This window comes from Bos taurus, chromosome 2 (genome assembly GCF_002263795.3).
Source record: "Bos taurus isolate L1 Dominette 01449 registration number 42190680 breed Hereford chromosome 2, ARS-UCD2.0, whole genome shotgun sequence".
Lineage (NCBI taxonomy): Eukaryota > Metazoa > Chordata > Mammalia > Artiodactyla > Bovidae > Bos > Bos taurus.
The window spans coordinates 125,822,611-125,850,012 of record NC_037329.1 but is presented as its reverse complement, the minus strand read 5'-3'; the positions used below and the strand labels follow the sequence as shown (position 1 = coordinate 125,850,012).

Here is a 27,402-nt window from a genome sequence, read left to right as displayed (position 1 = left end):
GGCAGTCACTACATTCTATATTGTAGCACAGCTTTTTGGAGTGTACAATTCTTTGAATACAGGAACTGAAAAACAAAATATCTTTAAACTTAACAGAAACAGTAGTAACAGCAGCAGCTATTGGAATCTGCTGTAATAAGGGTGGGATTTTTAAAAACTTCTTTGCATCCTATAGTGTCTGCCCAAAATGTGTCAAGTATTTATTCACATTTTCTTTAACAGATCTAATCTTCAAAACACTACTGAAAAGTAACTGGGAGCATTCTGATTTTACAGCTAAGAGAACTAAAACACCAAGAGCAGTTCTATAACTTTCTCAGTCACACAGCTTTTAAACCCAGGTCCACCTGCATCCACGACACTATGCTGACTTCACAAAACACCCTGGCCAAGACTGTGCCCACATTTCTCATTTTCATACACAAGTGCCATCAAACCCCAGACTAGTTTCTTCCCCCTCAAAAAAAAAAAAAAAAAAAGATAATATGCTAACATAAGAAAGCCTTCCTGACATATTTACCCTGGAACTGCAATGGTGTTAATGAGAATAACACACTGCTTTCTCCCTCTCTACACCCAGTTTTAGCCAGCTGCTCAGGGGCTTCACATCTTTCACTTTAAATAACAGAAACACTGGCTCATTTAAAGCGCCAGCCTCAGATACCATGTTCAGATGCTACTGCTTTTCAAACAAACGCCTGTTTTCAAAGAGCTAGGCATTTGGGGTTCTGTCACTTCTGATGGGTTACTTTTATTTACAGGGTCTCTGAAAATCACTTTAAGTTTCATTCTCTGGGCACTGTTGAAATCCTCAAATCTTGTCATTAAGGACTTTTTAAAAGTGCCTAATCTGTCGTCTTCTTTTACAATGAACCAAAACACATTCCCATGGGTAATTCCTAAAGTGTATACAGTAGTCCCCTTTCTCCAAGAGTCATACATTCCAAGCCCCCCAAGGATGCCTGAAAGTACCAAACCCTATATATAAACAAAATACTTTTTTCTTTCCTTGTTAAGTCGAGAACTTTCACCTTTTCACTTTTTGGCCTCTCTTTGCCTACTCTTGCATTTGAGGGTCATTAATAGGTAAAATAAGGATTATGTGAACACAAGCACTGCAACACCTGACAAGTGATCTAATAACCGAGATGGTGGCTAAGTGACTAACAGGCAGGTAACATACACAGTGTGGCTACGCTGGACAGAGACAATTCACGTTCAGGGCAAGACAGCATAGGATGGCGTGAGATTCTGTTATGCTACTCAGAAAGGTGAGCCATTTAAAATTTATGAATTGCTTATTTCTGGAATTTTTCATTTAATAATTTTGGACTACTGAAATTAGTTATTATTTAACAATTTTGGTAACTGAAACGGAGGAAACTGAAACTTCAGATAATGGGTGATGACTGTATGTATGTTTTAAAATAATATTCTTCTGAGCCTTTTTCTAAAAAGCACAATTGTTTTTCCTTTTTAGCCCAAGTAAAGATAATTATATATCAGAAGTGAGTCCCACCCCCCCATCTCTTTCTGCATATGGGGAATGCTGAAAAGAGAAGTCTTTTTTAATTATTAAATGTAAATAGCTCATTAAATATAATCCAATTACTTTAATTGTAAAAAGGAAGTAATTACAATATGTACATGTATTCTTGCCTAGTAGATTTAATATCTTAAATTAATCTTTTCAGCATTAATATTTTAAATTAACCTTTGATATCAGAAAAATTCAAGAGACTGATGTCTACTTTAAATATATACATATAAAGCTGTACCTTATGGATCTTTGTTGTGCTTTCACCCACAAACAATTTTTGTGGGAACAGCCCCATCCCCATAAAGAAGGGTAATTAAATAACACCTGCCCTAACTGAACTGGTATTTCTAGTCTGCTGTAATTCATGTTAAAGGGTCTGTTTTAAATTCTAATGCTTTTGTGGGACAAAAAGCCAAGAGATGAATTCTGTGGCATTCCAATAATCACAACAGCTTTACTTAGCAAGACAAATTCAAGCCAAAATTAGGAGCATGTCTCTGGTATAGTAGCCTAAATTTTCCACTACCTCATTTCTATTCTGTTCCTATCAATTACAGTTCCCTGAGACTACCCCCGAGCATTCTTCTCTTGCTAGCCCCTTCTGGTCTAGCCCCTCAAGTTTGCTGTTACAACACTTTCCCTTAGCAGCCATTTGGCTCTTTGATTTTTACTCTTTCTTGGTGACCGAGAGTAAGTAAATTGCATAGCTAAATCTATGAACTGCTTTGAAAATGGGCTCTGCCACGGTCTGTGCACAGAAGAACTTCTATTAAAATGGAGAGTAAAGGCCTATACAGATGAGAAATTACGAAGACTGAGTTTTGTTTTTCTACCCCCCACCAAAATCTATCAATGAGTGTTGTTTTAAGATATGAGCATGTGTTTAGAAAAATTATAACTGTGTTTACATTAACACGGAACTTTTCCAAACTTTAGAAATATCAAGAACTGAATGAATATATATGTTGTAGCAGTAACAACTGCAGCCATGTTTGTACAGCACTTCCCCTCCAAAGTAGAAAAGTTCTATTTAAAGTACAAAGAGGAACTTCTCTGGCAGTCCACTGGTTAAGATTTTGCGCTTGCACTGCAGGGGGCACAGGTTCTATCCCTGGTCAAGGAACTAAGATCCTACGAGTCACTCAGTGCGGCCACACACACAAAAGAAACTGCAAAGAAGCATCATGCGTTTTCAGCAACTCTCCAGGATTTCAGTGAAATAAATTTCACGGCTCAGACTCCAGTATTAATGAGCCAAAGGTGCATCTGTGTCTCACTGTTATGACTTCTCAAAACAAATAATGAAATAGGTAAGCCTGCTGCTGCTGCTGCTAAGTCGCTTCAGTCGTGTCCGACTCTGTGCGACCCCATGGACTGCAGCCTACCAGGCTCCTCCATCCATGGGATTTTCCAGGCAGGAGTACTGGAGTGGGGTGCCATTGCCTTCTCCAATACATAAGCCTAACTATGACTAACTCCTTTCGCCATTCAGACTGTAGCCATACTGGAACGGTTCCTGACCACATAATACATAAGGCTGGCTTCTGCTGTCATCCTGGCTAACCTGGAAGGCTATTCTATGGTCCAAAAGGATAGTGACAAGGGGTCACTGTGAGTGCCTCATTTCAAACACTGTAATGAATTCTGAACAGTTACCAAAGGTTAGCAGAAGGAATGGAGTCTGATATCTGATGATGATCACAGGACTCCAGAAGGACAGTGCCATTAAAAGACAAGAAGTAATTTCACAAGTAAAAGGTGTACTGGCAGCTAAAACTGAGCCCCTTTCAAGATTTAAATGATTCAAGTCTCATCTTAGTAACACTGGTATTTTTGTACAAAATATATCTTATTAGGCCAGCCCTTGAAAGTTAAAAGGTGTCTTTAAATGCCTGCTGACCTAAAATTGCCATGTTCCATGTTTAAAGGGATTGATTTTCTGGAAAAGGACAATAAGATGCCAAATTTTGTTCAATGGAGATCAGAATACTATTTGGTGAACCGATTCTGCACCTGTGGAAGCAAAAGAATAAGACTGGCTCACACACCCCAGAGGGAGGGTAGTATTTATGTGGGCTCTCCCTATGACCTCTTTGGCAGCAATGTAAGAAAGCCCTTTTTTGAGGCTAAGGGGTGGGTCCAGGACTTTCAACTACCCATTCAAGCAGGGTTACGATTCCCCTCCTCCGTAATTAAGTTCCCTTTCCCACTCTCCATGCATGCATGAATTGTAGTGACATTGACATGGGGGTCTGACATTAGTCTTTGAAGGTCATTTAAATCCTCCTCCTTCCAAGCTGCCTTAAAAGCAATGCATCATCCTCTCCACAATGCCTGAGTATGGGGTTTGACTAGATGGTTCTCAATGTGGAGTGAACCTAAAGCATAAAAGGAAAGGGGGCTCCAAATTCATATGATACCTCCAAGGGGTATCATAAAACGAACAAACCAAAGAAATAAAACATTAGGTAAAACTCAGCTGCTCAAGAGACAATACCAAGAGAAACACTAAACATCTAACATTACATGAATGAAAACATGTCTACTGATTAATTTAGGAAGGTAGAAAAGGTCATTCACAGTATGGCCCCTTTCTTTGGCTCCAGTCTCATCTTCTGTCATATCTTCACATTTACATACTCTTCCCTGAAGTTCCACAGACCTTCTCATGGTTTCCCATCTCATCACGTTCTCTCTTGCTTCCATACTTTTGTTCAAGTCTAACCACCTACCACAACCCCCAGCTTCTTGGTTCAGTTCAGTCGCTCAGTTGTGTCCGACTCTGCGACCCAGTGGATTGCAGCAAGCACGCCAGGCCTCCCTGTCCATCACCAACTCCCGGAGTTCACCCAAACCCATGTCCATTGAGCCAGTGATGCCATCCAACCATCTCACCCTCTGTCGGCCCCTTCTCCTCCTGCTTCTAGGGTCTTCTCCCCAACATCTAGGGTTTTCCAAAACTGAGCTCAGGTATTTCGCTGGTGGTCCAGTGGCTAAGACCCTGCAATCCCTGCAGGGGGCCAGGGTTCAATCCCCGATCAGAGAACTAGACCCTGCATGTCACAACTAAGACCCAGGGTAGCCAAATAAATAAATTAAATTAAAAACAAACAAACAAACAAACACACCCACTGAGCTAAAGTGAAACACCTTTTGACATGCCTTGACCCCAAAGGAGCTTGATGCCCCTCCCTCACACCCTCTTCAAAATTCCATAATACTCTGTGCATGCCCATCCTATCCCACTGCTTAAAAATGACTGATTTTCTTACCTGCTCTCCCACTAGACTAAATTGAGGTTAGTGATCAGTCATCTCTAATTCTAATGCCTACCACCATGCGAGACACAGAATGTTCAATAAAAATTTATCAAATGAATAAAGCTACAGTAAGTGGCTACTATGCTTTAGCCCTCAAAAAGGTGAGGTGGGGAGAGTGTCTCTGGACCTCCAGTCTTACAGCACTGCTTCCTGAGGGAAGAGAACCCAATCTGAACGGTCCAAGTTTAACCTCTATTTTAGATTAAGAGTCCTGGTAGCACACCAGATCACAAGACAGAATCTCCATACACTTTCCAAGCCCTAGAAAATATCAAGGGTCTAATCTGGTACAGAGTGAGACATTAAAAATTAAAACCCAGGGCAAAAATTAACTAAAAAACAAAAGGCTACCCTGACCAATATGATCAATCTGCCACCTCCTTTTTATTCACTCACTTCAAAGTTCTTACTTCCTAAAGTAGAGAGAAATGAATGATAAGAGTCATCAGCCAAAGAAGATAAATTTCCAAAAAGGCTAGGGAAGGTCAGAAGAGGGTAAGTCATGAAAATCAGCACATGTCCACAGCTTGAAAGAAATCCAGGCTGTTATTAGAATCCCCGGGCACTTAGCCTAAAACGTTAATAAGCCTCTGAATCTTTCCTTTCCCTCCCAAGTCAGCTTCTGGCTTCCCTTCCCTCGATACTTCTTCCCCATCATCTACTCACCCAGCAGCCTGCCCCCCGTCTTTCTTTTCCTTCCTACCTTCACAAATACTGACAGAGATTATCAGAATGTGGCAAACAAGTGACAACTAACTGCATGTGGGGCATCAGTATAAAGGACATCCAATTACTCATTTGTTTGTTCCTCCTTCCTTCACTCATTCAACAGACCTTATATACCAGACAGTGTGCACACAGTGGGGAAATAATTCAACACTGCCCTGTCCTCATGAAGCTTGACCGCTCCTGAAGGAGACAAATTAAAAAGGGGGACAATAATATAAAGTGATGAATGTGACCACAAATGTTAAAATTCAAGGGTTATGGAGGCATCCAGCTCACACTGTGGGTGAAGGGGTCATAAGAAAGAGTGTCTTTAAAAAAAAAAAAAAAAAGAGTGTCTTAAAAGATGAAAAGGGTTAGTTAAGAGAAGTTTCAGGGGAAGGAAGCAATGTGTGCAGAGGCGAACAGTGTTCCAGGAACAGCAAACAGCTTGGTGTGGCTGAAGTGCAGGAGGTCACGAGTGATGAGGCTAATCAGACGGACAGAGGCCCAGGTGCAGAGAGCCTTGTGTGCGTACTATAGCACTTGGGAGTGTGTTGATGGCTACTTCGAACTACTTAAGATTGAAGCCAGGGAGTGACATGATCGGATTTGCATTTAGAAAGCTCTCTCTGGCAGCAGAGAGAATGTATTACATGAAGGGGAGAAAGACTGAGGCAGTAATCCAAGTGGAAGCACTTCTAATTGATCGATAGAATCTACATAATGGGAAAGTTGCAACGTAAGATGACAGAAATTGCTCTATATTGAGTTTGAGACCAAGTTGTCACTGATAAGCTTTCTCTTTTGAACAATTAAATTACCTAATCTCTCTCAGTTTTTACATTCTGAAAAATGCATTTGTGTGTTCTAGGGGGAACACTAGACTATCACCTATCATCAACCTTTTCTTAATGCTTTAAAATTTATAGTATAAGTTTTTTAATATATGTATAGTGAGATAGCAAGTATCAGTGTAGAGTGTACCTACCGCCTAGTTTAAGAAGAATATTACCATTAGTTTTAAAGTCCCCTGCATGTCTCTCCCCAAACCCACCTTCTTCTCTTTTCACCATGAGGTAACACTATCCCAAACAGTGATAACTTTACCACATCTGTATCTCTAAACATTTTTAGTTTCACGTTTCTTCACATGAATCTTATCATAATATATATTCGTCTGCAACTTTTCACTCTACAATTTGTTGAGATTCATTCATGTTGCTATAGTTGCAATTTAATCATTTCCATGGCTACACGGTGCTCTACTGTATGGCCACACTGAGATTTATTTATACAATCTGAAGTTGATGGATACTGGGATTTTTTCCCAGTTTGGATTTTTTGTTTATTTTGCTAATGCCAACAGTGTTGCTACGGACATTTTTGTACACATCTCCCACTGCACACGTGCAACAGTTCTTCAGGGTAGATACCCAGGAGAGAAACTGCTGCGTACAGGTAAGCACATCTTCAATCATGAGATAATACCAAATTGTTTTGCAAAACAGTTGTACCCATTTACACCACTATTTGCTGGGTTCCGGTTGCTTCATGTCTTTGCTGACATTTTTTGCCAAACTTTAATTTTTGCCAATCTGATAAACACAAAACAGTACATCACTGTAGTTCTAACATGCATTTTCCTGATTGCTCATAAGGCTGAGCATCCTCAATGCTTTTTGCAGAAAGGAGCTACTTTTTATTTTCAGAAACCTTCTCTGAAAGCCTTGAATGGCTGGAAGTCCTTCAGAAAGCTGCCTCCCAATAACTAACAAGATGAAAATTGGTCTTTCTTAGCACTAAGCTAAAACTGTATGACCAAACCTCAGCCATACTGACATCTGACACACAGGCAAATCTAAGATTTTTCATCTGACAACTGATGGTGAGTTAGAGGATTTAGAAGAACTATGCTGCTGCTGCTAAGTCGCTTCAGTCGTGTCCGACTCTGTGCGACCCCATAGACGGCAGCCCACCAGGCTCCCCCGTCCCTGGGATTCTCCAGGCAAGAACACTGGAGTGGGTTGCCATTTCCTTCTCCAATGCATGAAAGTGAAAGTGAAGTCGCTGAGTCTTGTCCGACTCTTAGCGACCCCATGGACTGCAGCCCACCAGTCTCCTCAGTCCATGGGATTTTCCAGGCAAGAGTGCTGGAGTGGGGTGCCATTGCCTTCTCCAAGAAGGACTATAATGAGACAGAAAAATCAGGGGGGCAAATATTGCAATATTTAAGGCCTCTGACTATCTGATATCAACATACTTCTTCAGCTTCCTTTCTGGTCACACCTTTACAATGCTCTACACTTCTCCTGCCTGTGATTTCATAAAAGACATTTCCTGCTTCCTGGAATACCTACCTTTTTTAAGTTTTTTTTTTTTTTCCTCCCCCTACTTCTTGAAATTTTATTAATCCTTCCCTGCCCAGTTCAAATGTAATTGCTTCCGTGAAGCCATCCTCACCCTGTTCCCCAGAAATAATTAATCAAGCTCTCCACTGCTTCAATAGCACTCTATAATTCTTCTGTTAGAGTACCCATCCCATATTACAGTTGCAACAGGGATCAACTAGGAGCTTTCTAAGGGAAAGTACTATCTCTTAAATCCTCAGGGGCTGAGTAGCACTCTGTCAACCACCATCAATTCTTCATAAAACACTGGGTAAGCAGACAGAAAGATAAACAGAATCTGCTAAGAAAAATTCTCTAAGGAATATCCTGGTGGTCCAGTGGTTAGGACTGTGCACTTTCACTGTCTAGAGCCCAGATTCAATCTCCCTGGTCAGGGAACTAAAATCCCGAAAGTTGCACAGTGCGGCCAAAAGGAATATAGTTCTTAAAAAGAAGAAAAGAAAAAATCTTTCAACAATAAAAAGGTTCTTTCTTATTCTTGCTCATTATGAAGGAAAAAAAAAAATCAGAAAAAAGGCAAGGTAGGACAAAAGCACTGGGAACTAGTAAGAATTAACTTTGACAATTCAGACTCCTTAATGGAGCTCTGTGTCAGGTAGGCCAGGAAGTGAACATGTAAACGGTACAGTCACCTTTTTAATGGGGGACAAGAACATCGAAAAAGAGATTTATAACTGAATCTAAAACCTCAGGTTGTATCTTTAAATTCATCTGGAAATTATTTGGGCCTGGTATTTTCTGCAGGAGAAGTTGTTTTCATTATAAATTCAATTCATTAAATAGTTAAAGGTTTTCAATTTTTTCTTAAGTCATCTTGATAAGCTTTCTTTTGAAGTTTGTCCATTTTATCTAAATTTTAAAATAAAATGACATAGTATTCTTTTTAACTTGATTAGCAAAAATGATTACTATAAAGAAAAAATATCTAGAAGACTGGACAGAATAAGGGCAGAGATAAGGATCCAAAACAAAGATTTGAGATTTCACAATACTGCAAAGTGTTCATGTGTCTCTGCATTCCTAAAGCATAGACTTCTTTTGGACAGGGATCATGTCTACCAGTCTTTTGTACATAATGTATTCTAAAAAGTATTTCCTGATTTCCCACATCAAATAAAAAATACAAAATTGATAGTTCAAGTCAACAGGTATTTTCTTATTTTAAGAGTTGATTTTGATTAATATATGGTTGACCCAAGTAATATTTGTAGTTGTCTTTAAAATAAAAACCTTTTTTTCAATCAAGTAAAAACTGGTTTCAAAGGTTACTCTCACTCATTAACTTAGATCTTAAAAAAAAAAAATCCATTTAAATACGGGAATTCATTGAATTTAAAGGGAAAAAAACCCAGCAGGAACTGATTTGAGCTATAAAATACAGCTTTGAATGAAAAAATACACATTACTTTAAAAAATAAAAATGCAGTTATTATTAAGACTATTGTTACTATAAAATCACACTTCATGACTTAAGAAAAGTCAGTTTACTGGTTTAAAAAAAAGCATGGTAGTCATTTGTTTTATTCACTTCTTCCTCAAACCTTAGAACACAGTAACTAACTGGAAGGAAAACTATCTGATTTAAATTTCAGGGTCCCTACCCTGTCCCACCCTCTCCCGCCCCAGCGGATGTGCACTTGGTTAAATGCATTTTGTATGAGAAAGGAGAAGCAAAGAGATGGTTTGAGCTTTAAAAATCCAGAGCAGATTATATTAGAATAATTTTGAAAGCTTGTTTAGCGACTCATGGAATAATACTAGTCTTCTATTAGTGAAGGTCAACCTTTTTAATTGGACATAGTCCAGGACACTACCTGGGCAACAAATCAGTGAGACAGTACAGACACCTCTGATTCTAAACTGGTATAATCCTTTTTTAACAAGCATTATCACAGCCTCCAGTATTATACAATAAGATTTCCCAAATATCTATGAGAAGTTGACAGTGGTAATACTTCTCTACCTATCTCATAATACCAATGTATTTTACCAGCTCTTCTCCCTATAGAAATCACATTAACAGAGATGTTTAGAGAAATTCCCTGGCTGTCCAGTGGTTAGCACCCCACGCTCTCTCTGCCCAAGGCCCAGGTTCCAACCTTGGTTGGGGAACAAAGATCTCACAAGCTGCTCAGCACAAGGCCCCCCCCCCAAAAAAAAAGATGTTTGAGGATTTATGGTTTTAAATGTCCGTAGTTTTAAAAACTAGACAAGTGTTACAAAAATTTTTGTTGGTATTTTTCAGGCTTGGTGAAAATGGAATTTGACAAAGATTATTTTCCAAGTGGTGTGGAAGGAAGCAGAGAATTAGCAAAATCGAGAGGAGAAAAAATGAGAACGCATCAGGTGAAGGCCTGAGGTTTGTTGGCAGGAGAAAAGTATGGTACTCTGTAAACAAGAATCCATGGTAAACAAAATTTAATTAAAGTGAAGCAATTATCATGTCTTGTCACATTTGTTAAAACTAAACTCTGCCAACAGGTATCCTGTTTTAGGGTGTCCATCAACTTGATTTCCATCAATTGTCCCAGAGAAATTATTAATAGCGCCCCCTCTTACTCTTAAAAGTGAACTAGTTTAAAAAATACCAAATCACCATGTTGTACACCTGAAACTAACATAACATTGTAAATCAACTATCAGTCAGTTCAGTTCAGTCGCTAAGTCGAGTCCGACTCTTTGCGACCCCATGAATCGCAGCACGACAGGCCTCCCTGTCCATCACCAACTCCCAGGGTTCACTCAAACTCACATCCATCGAGTTGGTGATGCCATCCAGCCATCTCATCCTCTGTCGTCCCCTTTTCCTCCTGCCCCCAATCCCTCCCAGCATCAGAGTCTTTTCCAATGAGTCAACTCTTCGCATGAGGTGGCCAAAGTACTGGAGTTTCAGCTTCAGCATCATTCCCTCCAAAGAAATCCCAGGGCTGATCTCCTTCAGAATGGACTGGTTGGATCTCCTTGCAGTCCAAGGGACTCTCAAGAGTCTTCTCCAACACCACAGTTCAAAAGCATCAATTCTTCGGCGCTCAGCCTTCTTCACAGTCCAACTCTCACATCCATACACGACCACTGGAAAAACCACAGCCTTGACTAGACGGACCTTTGTTGGCAAAGTAATGTCTCTGCTTTTCAATATGATATCTAGGTTGGTCATAACTTTCCTTCCAAGGAGTAAGAGTCTTTTCATTTCATGGCTGCAGTCACCATCTGCAGTTATTTTGGAGCCCCCAAAAATAAAGTCTGACACTGTTTCCACTGTTTCCCCATCTATTTCCCATGAAGGGATGGGACCAGATGCCATGATCTTAGTTTTCTCAATGTTGAGCTTTAAGCCAACTTTTGCCCTCTCCTCTTTCACTTTCATCAAGAGGCTTAAAGGGTGGTGTCATCCGCATATCTGAGGTTATTGATATTTCTCCCGGCAATCTTGATTCCAGCTTGTGCTTCTTCCAGCCCAGGGTTTCTCATGATGTACTCTGCATAGAAGTTAAATTAGCAGGGTGACAATATACAGCCTTGACGTACTCCTTTTCCTATTTGGAACCAGTCTCTTGTTCCATGTCCAGTTCTAACTGTTGCTTCCTGACCTGCATACAGGTTTCTCAAGAGGCAGGTCAGGTGGTCTGGTATTCCCATCTCTTTCAGAATTTTCCACAGTCTATTGTGATCCACACAGTCAAAGGCTTTGGCATAGTCAATAAAGCAGAAATAGATGTTTTTCTGGAACTCTCTTGCTTTTTCGGTGATACAGAGGATGTTGGCAATTTGATCTCTGGTTCCTCTGCCTTTTCTAAAACCAGCTTGGACATCTGGAAGTTCACGGTTCACATATTGCTGAAGCCTGGCTTGGAGAATTTTGAGCATTACTTTACTAGCGTGTGAGACGTAGCGTGTAAATCAACTATACTTTACATAAAAAAGTTTTAAGTGAATCGGTTTACACAATCAATTATATGATCACCCTGTCCTTTAAGAACCAGGAGGTAGAGCTGCCTCAATGTTCAGGATCGAATCATAGTCCCAACTATTTAAAATTCAGTACATATTTCCCTCATTTATCTAGCACCATGACCACAACAGCAACAGCAGAGTAACTAAGAACATGGACTCTAGAAGCAAACAGCCAGAGTTCAAATCTTAACCCTGCTACATAAACTCTAGCTATGTGACCTCAAGAAATTTTGCTGTTTTTTTATTTTGAAATAATTTCAAACTTGGAGAAAAATTGCAAGAATAGTACAAAGGACTCCTTTATGCCCGTCACCGAGGTCCACCAATTATGAACATTTTGCCATATTTACTTTTTTATCTTCACCACACACACAATTTCTTACTAATTTTTAAACTATTTTGATAACAGGTTGTAGATAGACATGGTGCCTCTATGTCTAAATACTTCAGAAAGTCAACTCCTAAGAACATACTACAGTCCAATTATCACATTAGAAAATTTAACAATAACAATACAGTATTATTATGCAACATAAAGTCCATATCTAAATTTTACCAATTGTCCCAATAATGCTCTTTATGGGAATTTTTTTCCCTCAATCCAGGATTCTAATCCAGAATTGTGGCCAGGTTTCTTAATTTTTCCCTCATGGGATTACTGGGAGAAATAAAGGAGTAAACATACAGAATTTAGAACAGTTTTTGGCATTTAATACAGGTATTAGCTGCTTTTAGGGAGAGACAGACTCCATATAGGGCTTCCATGGTGGCTCAGATGGTAAAGAATCTGCCTGCAGTGCAGTGCAAGAGACCGAAGTTCGATCCCTGGGTGGGGAAGATCCCCTGGAAGAGGGCATTGCAACCCACTCCAGTATTCTTGCCTGGAGAATCCTATGGACAGAGGAGCGGGGCAGTGGGCCACAGTCCATGAGGTAACACACAGACTCCATACAAAGTACAATAATTGTTGGATAATGAAAATAACTCTTTAGACACTATAGTTCTATTGTGTGTGTGTGTGTGTGTTTTTTGGCGGGGGGAGGCATGCTGTTCAGCATGTGTGATCTTAGTTCCCCAACCAGGGAACGAACTCCTACCCTCTTCACGGGGAGCAGGGAATCTTAATCACTGGACCACCAAGGAAGTCCCTAGACACTATACTTCTTGAAGTCATTTTAATGAAAACCCTCTGTAAAATATGTTGTGCATATCCATTATTTCTTAAACACAATACACAAAATATAATTCAATCTTTTCCTTAGTAACTCAGGGTCTTCACATAAGCAGGAGTACTGTGCTATAAAACCACGATGCTGTCAAAGGTTCTTGAGGCGTGAAGTGCTATATACCTCTGTAGTGAAATGGCAATAAAGTTCTGGACAGACATCTTGAATCTCCTCCCTCTGCTGTCATGCTTTTGATCATTTGTATGTATCAGTGCACCCACTCTATATTATTCTAATAATGCTTATAGTCAAACAAGGCTTTTAGTTTAAAAGGCACTTTCATGTCATCTCTCATTAATTCAATAAATATCTACTATGTCATTTGATTAATTAGCTGATTTGAATTTCACAAGAAGTCTGTGAGGTAAAAAGAACATGTATTACTACTTCCAATTTTAATTACCTTGTTATAGATGAATAAATTAAGGCTCAGAGAGGTCAACACACTTACTCTGGGCCACAGAGCCAACAGGCAACACCGACAGCCTTCGCACACCTAGATCCTCTGCCCCTCAATACAAACACAGCTACCTCAGAGTGAGGCCCTAGGATGATAGACTTTTTAGGTAGGTGAACAAGCTTTTGGAAAGCTCTTTGACTTTCAAAAGTACTTTCAGCTTCCTTTCAAATGCAAGGAGTTGCATTCTGCTCTGCTGAAAATGCCAGATGTCTGACTTTCAGATGCTCTTCCTCTGTATTTTCTCAAATATTTTTTCTAAAATTCTCTGAACTTAAAAAAAAATAACAAATTAAAATAAAAAATAAAATAAAATTCTCTGAACTTGAGGCAACACTTTATTAACATAGACTCCATACCCATTTGAAACTTGAGATAAACTCAGATCTGAGCTAAAGTTAACCTCTGCACTCTAATAAAGAAAAGCCTTGCTAAGAAAATGGTGTAAATAAGATTGCAGGGAGAAATGTTTAATGAGCTGTTTTTAAGCATTTCAGGAGTCTAATTTACATACAATTAAAGTTAAATTGCACATCATTCTCAGCTATTCATTAAACCAGGTACAGGGACCTCTACCTAACAAAATAACCTGGTAACATTATTAGCCTAGTTTCAGTTATGGCTCAAAGTAACAGCTGCACCTAAAGAAAAACAAAACACAACACTCTCACTAGGATTTACCCCAATTAGCCCAAATTAATGAGGTTTGATTGTACCTCCAACAATGACCCACAAAACCTATCTTCCCCTGACAGCCTAGAGTAGAAGCTCAAATGCAGTTAAAACAGCTGCCGCAGAAGCTAAGTAGAGAAAGAAGACAAAATGGCAATGGCAGAGTTAAGAGCCAGAAGCCTCAGGTTCCAGGTCAGCTTATGCTGCTAATCTGTGTGACCTTGGTTAAATCACTCTACTTCTAGAGCCCTCAGTTTTCTAAGCAATAAATGTGGTCTTTAAATACCATATCTCACTGAAAGCATCCAGAGCTCTTTGACTAAAGGGCAGGAATTGTTCAAGACGAGTCTGGAACATCTTATAACTAGAAAGCAAGGAACAGTATCAAAGACTACTTCAGTTATGTCAAAAGGAATCAGGAGCCAACCTGAGGAGGCTCCCACTAGTTCAAGACGGAACAAACTGAACATCAGTAAAAATAACTACAATAGACTAAAACATATCAAGTATGCTAAAACTCATGATGATACTTTTTTTAAAAACCCAAACAACTCATTCATTCCCTTTGGAGTGTATCAGGGAACCAACTTATTTTCAAACTTGCAAATAAGGGAATAAAGGTAAAGAATAGAGTATTTATCCTGCCTTTCCTGCACAAATCAAAAACTTCAGAGAAACCAAAGAGTTGATTAGGGAAGTTTTTCTTTTTTTAAGTATTCCAGCTCATAAATGAAGAAAGAATAATAGGGGAAAAAAAAAGAATGATAGAACAGGAATGAATATCACCATTTTGCAAACATCTAGGTAATCATCCATGACCACTTACAACACAAAAAGAGACATCTGGACATTACAGGCCTTCTGACAGAACACAACCACACTTAGGAAGCATTATATCGTCAAAGCAGGGAGCTGATTTAGTTCAGGCCATCAGCGTTGTGCTGACCAGTAAACAGCCACTACACACATGAAGCTACTGAGCACGTGAAATGTGGCTGGCTCACATGAACTGCACGTGCTGTGAGTGTAAAATACACTCCAAACCACAAAGGTTTAGTATGTAAAATATCTCAATAATTTTTATATTTATTACATGGTGAAACGATAGTAACTTACAATAAAATGAATTTCACCTGTTTCTTCTTACCTCTTAAATGCACCTACTAGAAAATTTAAATTTCACTTCAGACTTGAATATTTCTATTAGATAACGGTGCTCTAGATCTAACAACCAGTTTACAAGGAATACAAGCGGCAGAGAAACAAATAAATCACAGAAATTCAATAAGCAAAATCTAGAATAAGAAAACTTGGTTTCATCAACAACAACAAAAATATAAGGGAAAAAAGAGGCAAGAGAACCCAAAGATTAAAAGAGACTTAAGAGCCATATAAACCAAATCAATGTATGGACATTTTTTTGGAACCTGATTTGAATAAACCAACTGTTTAGAGAGAAGGGAGGAGCACTGGTGAAGGGAGAGAGGGAAAAGAGAAAGCAACTGTGGAAATATGAACACTAACTGGATGTCCAATGATGTTACTGTGTACTGTGATTATTTTTTTTTCAAGAATAATTACCTTTTAAAGCCACATAATGAAATTACTTACAATTTAAATGATATGGTGCATGGAATTTCTTTCAAAAAAATCTTGTGAGGATGCGACAGTAGCAGTACAGATGAAACAAGACTGACCATGAGACTGATGATTGTGGAAGTCCAGTGACGGACATGTAGAGGTTCATTACATCATCTTCTCTACATCTGTAATGTTTGAAATTTTCTAAACATACTTTTTTTATGAGAAAAAATTTTACTATAAGGACACTTCCAGCTTGTGAATCTACAAATATCTATGAAAATAAAAGATGGGGTTGGCAGGTACCTCAAGAAGTCATTCAATCTAGTTTTTTGCTTCCAGGAATGTTACTTGCAATATTACTTCACTCAACAAATATTTATTAAGTAATTACTAAATGCAAAGGCCATAGCACTGTAGAAGATGTATGCAGATATAAGAGTTTCTGTTTAAAGAGTTTCATAATACAGGAGAGACAAGAAAAGAACATAAATATAAAATAAAGTAAAAGTGATGAAGTTATGGTTTACCTGGTTAAGTAAATCACAAAAAGGCATGATAGAAGAGTGTCATATAACTAGGTGTTAAAATAGGCAGGATTTCGACATGTAAAGACAAGGAGTATTATGTCTAAGGTGGACAGTGTGAGCAGAGGTACATAAGCAGAAAATAATGAGACATTTCTGAGGAATGAAGATGAGTACATTATTGCAAAAGCAGTAGGGAACACGGCTGGAAAGACAAGTATGGCCAGATGATAGAATCTTAAATATCAGGTTGAGTTTGTACTTTAGTCGCTAAGAGATAGGAGTCACACAAGAAGAGATACAGATTAAAGAATATTTAGGAAGATGCTAGGCATCTCACTTGGTATTATTGCCTGGAAAATTCCATGGACAGAGAAGCCTGGCAGGCTACAGTTCATGAGGTCACAAAGAGTGGGACAAGACTGACTGACTGAGCACACACACATACATCTCACTTGAGTAGAGAAGAACAGAATGGACCTGGGGGGCGGTGGGAGTGGGGACAGGCGCAATACAGAAAGTAGAAGCAACAGTCAAGGCAAAGCTAACAAGGAACCTGAACTGGTATAGTAGGGAAAAGAGGGAGGGACCTGAGAATATCTTGGCATGAAAAGGGGAAGGTCAGGAAAGTCAACCAGCAACTAAGGCCTTACATCTCACTGAACTGGGGAAACAGTAGAGCCAATGTTTGGTATGTTGGCAGACCTATACTAGCTCTGAAATGTACTGAATAAACGACTGACTGAGTGAATAAGTAAATAAGGGGGTTTGGGGGGTGGGATGGGCAGAAGAACAGCTCAGCCTTCCTGTTTTAACTTAGGAGGAAGTCAAGGTGCTGAAGGAAAATGCTGCCCAGGTGTGCTAAGCAACATTGTCAGAAAAGCAGAGGTTCCATCGTTAAAACCTGTATAAAAAGTATAAAATCCATCCTGAAAAACTTTTACCATGTCTCCCTAGCAAGAAGGAAACAAGTTGTACCAATATGACCACTGGTTCCCAAAAGCAAACAATCCATGAAAAGCTGAAGGTGCAGAAGAGATGACCAAGTGGAAGAATTCAATAGGAATTCTGGGACTGGGGTTCAAAGGTGGAAATACAGATCTGGAAGTTTCCAAACAGAGGAGGTGATAGTCAAAGACATGAGAGAAGAGATGACCTCCTAACACAAAAGCATAAAGAAGGTAAGGACACAGGACCACCTGGAGACCGACAAAGAAGAAAGATCAAGGAAAGCCAGAGAATCAGAACAATGCCCTGTTAAAAAGTTTAGAGAAGAGTTTCTAGAAGGAAGGCATGCTCAATCCTTGTTTTCTTCCTTGACCCACATATCTAATTCATCATCAAGCCTATCGGCTCTACCTCCAAAATACTTACTAAATACATCTACTTCTCTCATTTCTTCTTCCACCAACCTAGCTGACATCTCTACCACACCTGGACTTCTGCTATGCTATGCTATGCTATGCTAAGTCACTTCAGTTGTGTCCGACTCTGTGTGACCCCATAGACAGCAGCCCACCAGGCGACCCCGTCCCTGGGATTCTCCAGGCCAGAACACTCGAGTGGGTTGCCATTTCCTTCTCCAATGCATGAAAGTGAAAAGTGAAAGGGAAGTCACTTAGTCGTGTCCGACTCTTCGCGACCCCATGGACTGCAGCCTACCAGGCTCCTCTGTCCATGGGATTTTCCAGGCAAGAGTACTGGAGTGGGGTGCCATTGCCTTCTCCGGACTTCTGCTATTCACCTTAAATCAATCCCTGCCCCTCAAATAAATTTTTTTTTTTTGCAGCAATTGGATTAATCTTTTCTTTAAAAAAAAATTATTTATTTAGTTGGCTGCGTTGGGTCTTCGTTGTGGCATACAGGATCTTCAGTCTTCATTGTGGCACACGGAATCTTTAGTCGCTGCATGCAAACTCTCAGGAGCAGCAAGTGGGATCTAGTTCCCTGGTCAGGGACTGAACCTGGCTCCCTGCATTGGGAGCTGGGGTGGTCTAGCCACTGGACCACCAAGGAAGTCCCTGGATTAATCTATAAAAAATGGAAATCATATCACATACCTACTCCCTCTTTAAAACACTAACTAAATGGATATTTAAAGACACTGGGGTGTGACAATGCTAATATAATCATGTTCCTGTGGGGGAAATACTTGCATTATATATATATATATATATACATATTATATATATGCTGAAATATTTACAAATGAAGTCTGCTTCAAAAATAATAAGGGCAAACAAGTCTGAACTTAATTCTATGAGGCCAGTACTACTGTGCTATCAAAACCAGACAAAGGGACTTCCCTGGTGGTCCAGTGGCTAAGACTCCATGCCCCCAATGCAGGGGACCTGAGTTCAATCCCTGGTCAGGGAACTAAATCCCATATGCTGCAACTAAGGCCCAGTGCAGCCAAATAAATAAATTAATTAAAAAAAAAAAAAAAAAACCCCAAAGACTTCCCCCTAAAGTTAGGAACAAGGCTGCAATATCCATTCTTATCACTTCTGTTCAATACTGTGCTGGAGGTTCCAGCCAGGGCAATCAGGTAAGAAAAAGAAATAAAAGGCATGAGACTGGAAAGAAAGAAGTAAATTCTATTTGCAGATAACATGATCGTGTAATACAGAAAATGCTAAGAAATCCATCAAAACACTGTTAGAACCAAGGCAGCAGGATACAAGATCAATATACAAAAATCAATTTTAGGGACTCCCCTAGTGGTCCAGTGGTTAAAAGAATCCACCTTGCAATGCAAGGGACAAGGATTCAATCCCTATCAGGGAACTAAGATCCCCCATGCCTCAGAGCAACTAAGCCCGTGAGCCACAATTAGAGTCCATGAACTGCAACAAAAGATTCCCCATGACTCAATGAAGAAATGATGTGCTGCAAGTAAGACCCACAACGCAGCAAAATAAATTTCTTTTTAAAAAATCAATTTTATTCCTATACACTAGCAATAAACAATCCAAAAATTAAACTAAGAAAATAATTTCATTTACAAATGCATCAAAATAAATTTAGGAATACTTAGGAATAAATTTAATAAAAGAAGTGTAAAACTTGTAAAGACTTCAAAATATAGAGAAAAATTTTAAAGGCCTAAATAAATGAAAAAACACCCTATATTAAAAGAGTGAAAGACTTAATATTGTTCCGACGGCAATACATCCTAAATTAATCTACAGATTCAATGAAATTCCTATTAAAATCCCAGCTGAAATTTTTTTTTTTTGGCAGAAATTGACAAGCTGAGCCCAAATTCATATGGAAGTGCAAGGGACTCAAAAAGTCAAAACAATATTGAAAAACAGAACAAAGCTGAAGGACTCATACTTTTATATTTCAAAATTTATAATAAAAGAGCTTCAGTAATCAAGACTGTGACACTGGTGTAAGAACAGACATTCAGGTCAGTGGATAAGAACTGAGAACTCCCCAAAACCTCTATGGTCAATTTATTTTTAGCAAGGATGCAAAAAAATTCAATGGGGAACAAATTGTCTTTTCAATATATGGTGCTGGGACAATTGGATACTCATCTGAAAAGAATAAAGTTGAACCTCTACCTAACACCATAACAAAAAATTAACTCAAAATGGATCAAAGGCTTAACTATAAGATCTAAAAGTATAAAACTCTAAGGAGAAAATATAGGTGTAAATCTTCACAATCCTGGACTAGGCAATGGTTTCTTAGATAGGACACCCAGAAAAACAACCAACCAAAGGAAAAGTAGATAAACCGTACTTCATCAAAATTAAGAAACTTTTGTGTTTCAAAGGTCACAGCAAGAAAGTAAAAAGACAACACACAGAAATGAAAAGAAAATATTTACATATCATATCTGGTAAGGGGCTTGTATCCAGAACATACAAAAAACTATACAATACAATAATAAAAAGGATGAACAACCCAACTTAAGAATGGGTAAAACATTTAAACAGACATTCTCCAAAGAAGATACAGAAACAGCCAACAAATACATGAAGGCTGCTCAACATCACACTAGTTAGTAGGGAAATGGAAAGCAAAACATTAGCTATGTGGGAGGTGGGTAAACTAGGCATTTGGGATTAGCTGATACAAACTACTACATAAAAAGCAGATAAACAAGAGGTCCTACTGTATAGCACAGGGACTACACTCAGGATCTTGTAACAAACTACAGTGGAAAAGAATTAGAAAAAGAACATATACATGTATAACTGAACCACTATGCTGTACGCCAAACACTGACACCACACTATAAATCAACTATACTTCAAAAACAAAACGAAAGCTATGAGGTATCATTTCACACTCACTAGGATGGCTATAAAAAACAGATGAGAAATATTGGTGAGGGTGTGCAAAAACTGGAATCAGACAGTGCTGGTGGAAAACAGACTGGCAGTTTCTGTGTTACCATATGACCCGGCGAACCCATTCATAGGTATGTACTCAAGAGAAATGAAAACATACATCCACTCCAAAAAATCTCTATATGTTATAGCACCGTTATTCATGACAGCAAAAAAGTGGTAACAAACCAAATGTCCACTAACTGATGAATAAATAAAAGTGTTACATCCATACAATGGAGTAGTGATACAAGCCTACCACATGATGGACACTTGAAAGCATTATGCTAGGTGAGAGAAGCCAACCACAAAACACCATGTATTGTATGACTGAATTTATATGAAATGTCCAGAAAGGGCAAATCCACAGACACAAGAAGCAGATTAATGGTTGTCTAGGGCTGTGGGGAGGGGAAAATGGGGAGTGACTTCTTTTTGTTTATTTTTTTTACTTTACAATATTGGTTTTGCCATAGGGGAGTGACTTCTAATAGGTATGGGGTTTCTTTCTAGTGTAATAAAAACACTCTGCATTTTGGAATTAAACAGTGGTGATGTCTGTATAACCTTGTGAATAGACTAAAAAACACTGAATTGCATATTTTATTTTTGTTTTTAATATTTATTTATTTTTGGCTGGGTTGGGGTCTTAGTTGCAGCACATAGAGTTTCCTTGCAACATGCAGACGTCTCTCTAGTTGAGTCACCCGCTACAGGTAGCGCGGGCTTAGTTGTCCAATGGCATGTGGGATCTTAGTTCCCCGACCGGGGATTGAACCTTGGTCCCCTGCATCACAAGGCAGATTCTCAATCACCAGACCACTGGGGTCCCTGAACTGCATGTTTTAAATGGGTAAATTGTTTGGTATGTGAATTGTATCTCACTTTATATACATATTTATTTATTTATTTATGGCTGTGCTGGGTCTTCATTACTGCTCGGGCTTTCCTCTGGTTTCGGCGAGTGGGGGCTACTCTCTACTGGCGGTGCACAGGCTTCACATTGAGGTGGCCTCTCTTGTTGCAGACCATCGGCTCTAGAGCACAGGTTCAGCACTTGTGGTGCACAGGCTAAGCTGCTCTGAGGCATGTGGAATCTTCCCGGATCAGGGATCGAACCTGTGACTCCTGTATTCACAGGCGATTCTTTATCACTTAGCCACCAGGGAAGCCCTGCATCTCACTTTTAAAAATCAAAAAGAAATGTCCACATAAAAACTTGCACACAAATGTTCATAGCAGCTTAATTTGTAATAGCCCCAAACTAGAAACATCCAAATATCCATCAACAGGTGAATGGATAAACAAACTACTATATTCATGTAATGGATTATTACTTGACAACCAGTGAAACTTGCAACAACATGGATGAATCTCAAAATAATCATCCCAAATGAAAGACACCAGACCTCTGTCAATCAGCATGTACTGTATGATTCCATTTATATAAAATTTTAGATTTCCTGATGGCTCAGCAGGTAAAGAATCTGCCTGCAACTCAGGAGACAAGGAGACAAGAGTTAGATCCCTGGGTTGGGAAAATCCCCTGGAGGAGGAAATGGCAAACCTCTCCAGTTATTCTTGCCTGAAAAATCCCATGGACAGAGGAGCCTGGCAGACTATTGTCCAAAGGAATACAAAGAGCCGGACACAACTGAGCATGCACACTGGCTAGAAGATTCAAAATAATTTATAGTGATAATGTATCAGTTGTTGCCTGTGGCTGGGAGTGTGAAGGTGAGCAACAGAGCAGAAGGGAGTGATTACAAAGAGGCAGGAGGAAAGATTTATGGGTGATGAAGATGTTCATTATCTTAATTATGGTAGTGTCTTTAATGGTATATACATATGTCAAAAATTACCAAATTTTACATTTCAATATGTGGTTTATGCCAATAACATCTCAAAAAAGCTGTTATAAAAATGAAAAAAAAAAAAGGTCTGTTAATTCAAGTATTTAAACTGCTGCTGTCTATATAGGCTAGATAGTAATTTAAAACAAAAGTTACATGATTAATAGTTACTATGTGAGGTGATGTATGTGTTAATTGGCTTGATTGTGGTTAATCATTTCACAATGTATACACATACACCAAATTTTCATGTTGTATACCTTAATATAAGATTTTTGTTTGTCAAAATATCTTGATAAAGCTTAAAAAATAAAAATAAATAAAAGTTACATTAACTGTTGAAAAAAATAACATTAGGGGAAGAGACAGAGTATTAGAGGAAAAAATTAGCCATGAATTAGTAACTCTAGTCAGGAAATAGATACACAGGGGTTCATTATACCATTTTTTACTTTTATATATGCTTGAAATTTTGCATTAACAACTTTTTAAAGGGAATACCCTGGCAGTCCAGTGGTTTCACTGGACTTTCACTGCCAGCCACAGGTTCAATCCCTAGCTGGGGAACTAAGATCTCGCTCGCAAGCCACACAGTGGGGCCAAAAAGAAAGAAAAACAACAGTTTTTAAAAAAAACTGTTCAAGCATCTGAATTAAAAAAATAAAATCTCATCAAGACTTCCCATTTTACTTAAAAATAAAACTTAGCAAGCCTACTAAGCTTTGAAATACCTTTGCCCTTCGTTCCTTCTCCTTCTACCTCGGAACTGTCTTTTCCTCACCTCTTCATTTGGTTCATTCATTTTCACTCTTCAGTTTTGGTTTGTCACCGTCTCACAGAAGCCTTTTCTGACCATCTCTGTGCTGTGCTTAGACACTCAGTCATGTCTGACTCTTTGTGACCCCAGGGACCATAGATTACCGGGCTCCTCTGTCCATGGGGATTCTCCACACAAGAATACTGGAGTGGGTTGCCGTGCTTTCCTCCAGGGATTCTTCACAATCCAGGGATCGAACCCAGGTCTCCCACATTGCAGGCAGATTCTTTACCAACTGAGCCACCAGGGAAGCCCAACCATCTCTAAGTTCCTCCATTATTTCTGTTATAACACCTTATTTTATTCTCTTACTAACATATCACAATCTTTCAATATTTTATGAGTTTGTTTTTGTTGTTCAGTCACTAAGTTGTGTCCAATTCTTTGCGACCCCACGGACTATAGCACACCAGGCTTCCCTGTCCTTCACTATCTCCCAGAGTTTGCTCAAACTCCTGTCCATTGAGTCCATGGCATCATCCAACCATCGCATCCACTGTCACTCACTTCTCCTGCCTTCAATCTTTCCCAGCATCAGGGTCTTTTCCAGTAAGTCAGTTCTTCGCACCAGGTGGCCACTGTACTGGAGTTTCAGCTTCAGCATCAGTCCTTCCAGTGAATGTTCAGGGCTGATCTCCTTTAGGGATGCCTGGTTGGATCTCCCTGCCGTCCGAGGGACTCTCAAGTCTCCTCCACACCACAGTTCAAAGCACTGATTCTTCCTCACTCGGTCGCCTTTATGGTCCACCTCTGACATCTGCACACGACCACTGGGAAAACCAGAGCTTTGACTAGACAACCTTTGTTGGCAAAGTGATGTCTCTGCTTTTTAATATGCTGTCTATGTTTGTCATAACTTTTCTTATAAGGAGTAAGCGTCTTTTAATTCATGGCTTCAGTCACTGTCCTCAGTGATTTTGGAGCCCAAGAAAATAAAATCTGTCACTATTTCCACTTTTTCCCCATCTATTTGCCATGAAGTGATGGGACCTGAGCCATCATCTACTTTTTTGAATGGTGAGTTTCAAGTCAGCGTTTTCACTCTCCTCTTTCACCCTCAACAAAACACTCTTTAGTTCCTCTTCACTCTCTGCCATTAGAGTGATATCATCTGCATATCTGAAGTTGCTGATATTTCTCCAGGCTATCTTGATTTATTTGTCTATGTGATTAATTTAATCTTGATTTATGTGTTTACTTATTGCCTACCCGAGCCTCCTTAAACTGCATGAGAGCAGCGACCTTGCCTCTTACAATCACTGAGCTGTGTTCTTCATGCCTGGCACATAACAGATATTCAATAATTTTTTGTTGAATGTTAAACTAGTAACCCAATACTGGGTATTATTGTCGAACATTTAATACATTAAGGTCCTACAGAGAACCTATTGTTTGCAAAGCTTCAGGTAACACATATGCACGTCTGAAGTGAAAGGATACGTGATGTAACATGAATAGAATGAAAATTTTTTTAAATTCCTCCAAAGGCTAGTGAAAACAGTAAATAAATACTATTTAAGACTTATTTTTTTTCTCTGGAGAATTCATTTAGAAACAGAAATAAAGAGTGTTCTGATATAGTATTTACCTTCTTCTCAAGGCAGACCTATAAACAAGGGGATCCCCCAGTGATTAATGCTGAAACCTATCAGAAATAACATTTTTAGAAATTATCTAGAAAAAAAACTGTCTAGTGAATCTTCTCAGCTTGCATACGACTCTAAAGTAGTAGCTAGAAGTACGATGATACAAAGTCGTGTGTTAAGAAAGGTGGAAAATAGCATCCATGTAGACAAAAATAAGGTCATGCCTGGATTTATGCTGAATACAGCTACAAAAAGGCAACAAAATGCTGGTCATTATTACGAAAGCTTTGGAAACAGGGAACACATCATCCTGCCCTTGTACCAAGCAAAGTGTATCTGTATTAGAATAGAATGTGCAGTTGTGGTCACCATAACACAAAAAGGTAAAATAGAGAAGGCCTAAAAAGATACCCAAAAAGGCCAAAGGACAGAGGAGCTTATGTAAGTATATATATATATTTTTAATATAGATATATAAAGGACACATTAGTATGAAACGAAGAGGGTGTGAAATGGTAGACTACATCAAATCTTAAAAGTTACAATCCAGTTAGAAGTGTAAATAAACAAACAAAAATAAAGTATATATTTTTTTAATTTTAAGCCCAGGTTTTAGAATAAGACAGACAGAAGTTTTATGTCAAAAAAGGGAAGGGAAGGGGGAAAGGGAAGAAGGGGGAAAAAATGAAGGCAGGAAGGAATTGAGCTTTAATCCCAGTAGGCTTAGCTGTGTGACAGTGGGCATGATACTTAACTTTGAGCCTCGATTTTCTCATCTTTAAATATCTAATTTGAAGGGCTGCCATGAGGATGGAGATATGCACACTACCTAGTATATAGTCTACATTTACTACTTTTATTAGGACTAATAAAAAGTAATAGTTTACTACCCAATCCAATATATAAAGTAATAAAACTCATTACTCAGATGATGAGTACAGAATGTAAGGGAAAAAACAATCAAAGATAGTCTAGAAAAATTCATAGGCAGCTTTTCCATAAGAACCTTCTTCCTAAGAAAAATTACAAACTTTAGAACAGAGCCTTAAACTTTGAGGCTGACACTTTCACCCCTTTACCATTAGCAGCAGAATTCTGGACGAGATGATATATCCAACCAAATACGCCATTCATTGTCTTAATTTAACTAGACAGGTCCCTCTCTTACAGATGAGAAAACTGAACCTAAGAGAGTCAATGCCCAAGGCTACACACAAAGCTAATACATGGAGGAGCCTACATTTGAAACCAGATGGGCTGACTCTGGAATCTATACTCATAACCACAACTAACTGCCTCCTACTCTGCAAGAAATGTTGGATGCTGGGTATGCAAGAATGAGATAAGTGATTAAGGAGTATACAGTAAGTATTCAAAAAGGCTGCTTGATGAGTCCAGCCCAGCCAAGGTCACCACCAGTTAGATACTCAGATTTAGGGTGACCACAAGCACAAACACTGAAATAATAACTGATTAATGAGGATGTAACAAACCTAATAAAAGAAGGGAAGCCTAAAAATCCCTAAACTGTGGTCTCAGATATGGTAAACAAACTGCAGAAAAAGAGGAAAATATATCAAAATGCTAACTAGTGGGATTATGTGAAAGTGAAAGTCGCTCAGTGTGTCCAACTCCTGTTGACCCTGTGGACTATACAGTCCATGAGCGGGTAGCCTTTCCCTTCTCCATGGGATCTTCCCAACCCAGGGATGGAACCTAGGTCTCCCACATTGCACGCAGATTCTTTACCATATGAGCCACAGGGAAGCCCAAGAATAACCCAGGAATCAAACTGGGATCTCCTGCACTGCAGGAGGATTCTTTACCAACTGAGCTATCAGGGAAGCCCAATGGGATTACGGGTAACTCATTCTCTGTTTCATATTTTTTTAATTTGGCTTTAAAAACAAAAAAGAGCTCATATTATTTTCATAACTGGAAAAATGAAGAAATAAAAATAAATCTGAGGAAACTTTCACTCTTTACTCACTTCTAATTCTATAATTTGTTGCAATGAGCATGTATTACTTTTGTAATTCCAAAGACATTTTAAAAACAAATAAATCTAATATATTAGAAAAATGAAGTAAATTACATGCAAATACCAAAGCCAAAAAAATGGATATAAGAATTAGCAAATAAGGAGTTACAGTTTGTTGGAAAGAACTCTATACATACACCACAAGACTTAAGATTCACACTGAAAAAAAGAAAAAAAAAAAAAAAGATTCACACTGATATACACACTAACACGGACATCAAAAACTATTTTGAACAGTAGAATTCAGACACAAGAGTACATACTGCATGAGCCAAAACAGGAAAAATTAATATGCAAGGATAGAAATCACAACAGTGGTTGCCTATAAGACAGCAGGGAACTGAGGAGGGTTATGGAGACATTCTA

The 27,402-nt window shown here is 38.8% G+C and overlaps 1 protein-coding gene across 3 annotated transcripts in view; it reads right to left on the bottom strand.

Moving 5' to 3' along the window:
• The window catches only part of WASF2 (WASP family member 2), a 70,618-nt gene that overhangs the window by 35,426 nt on the left and 7,790 nt on the right, over window positions 1-27,402 (bottom strand).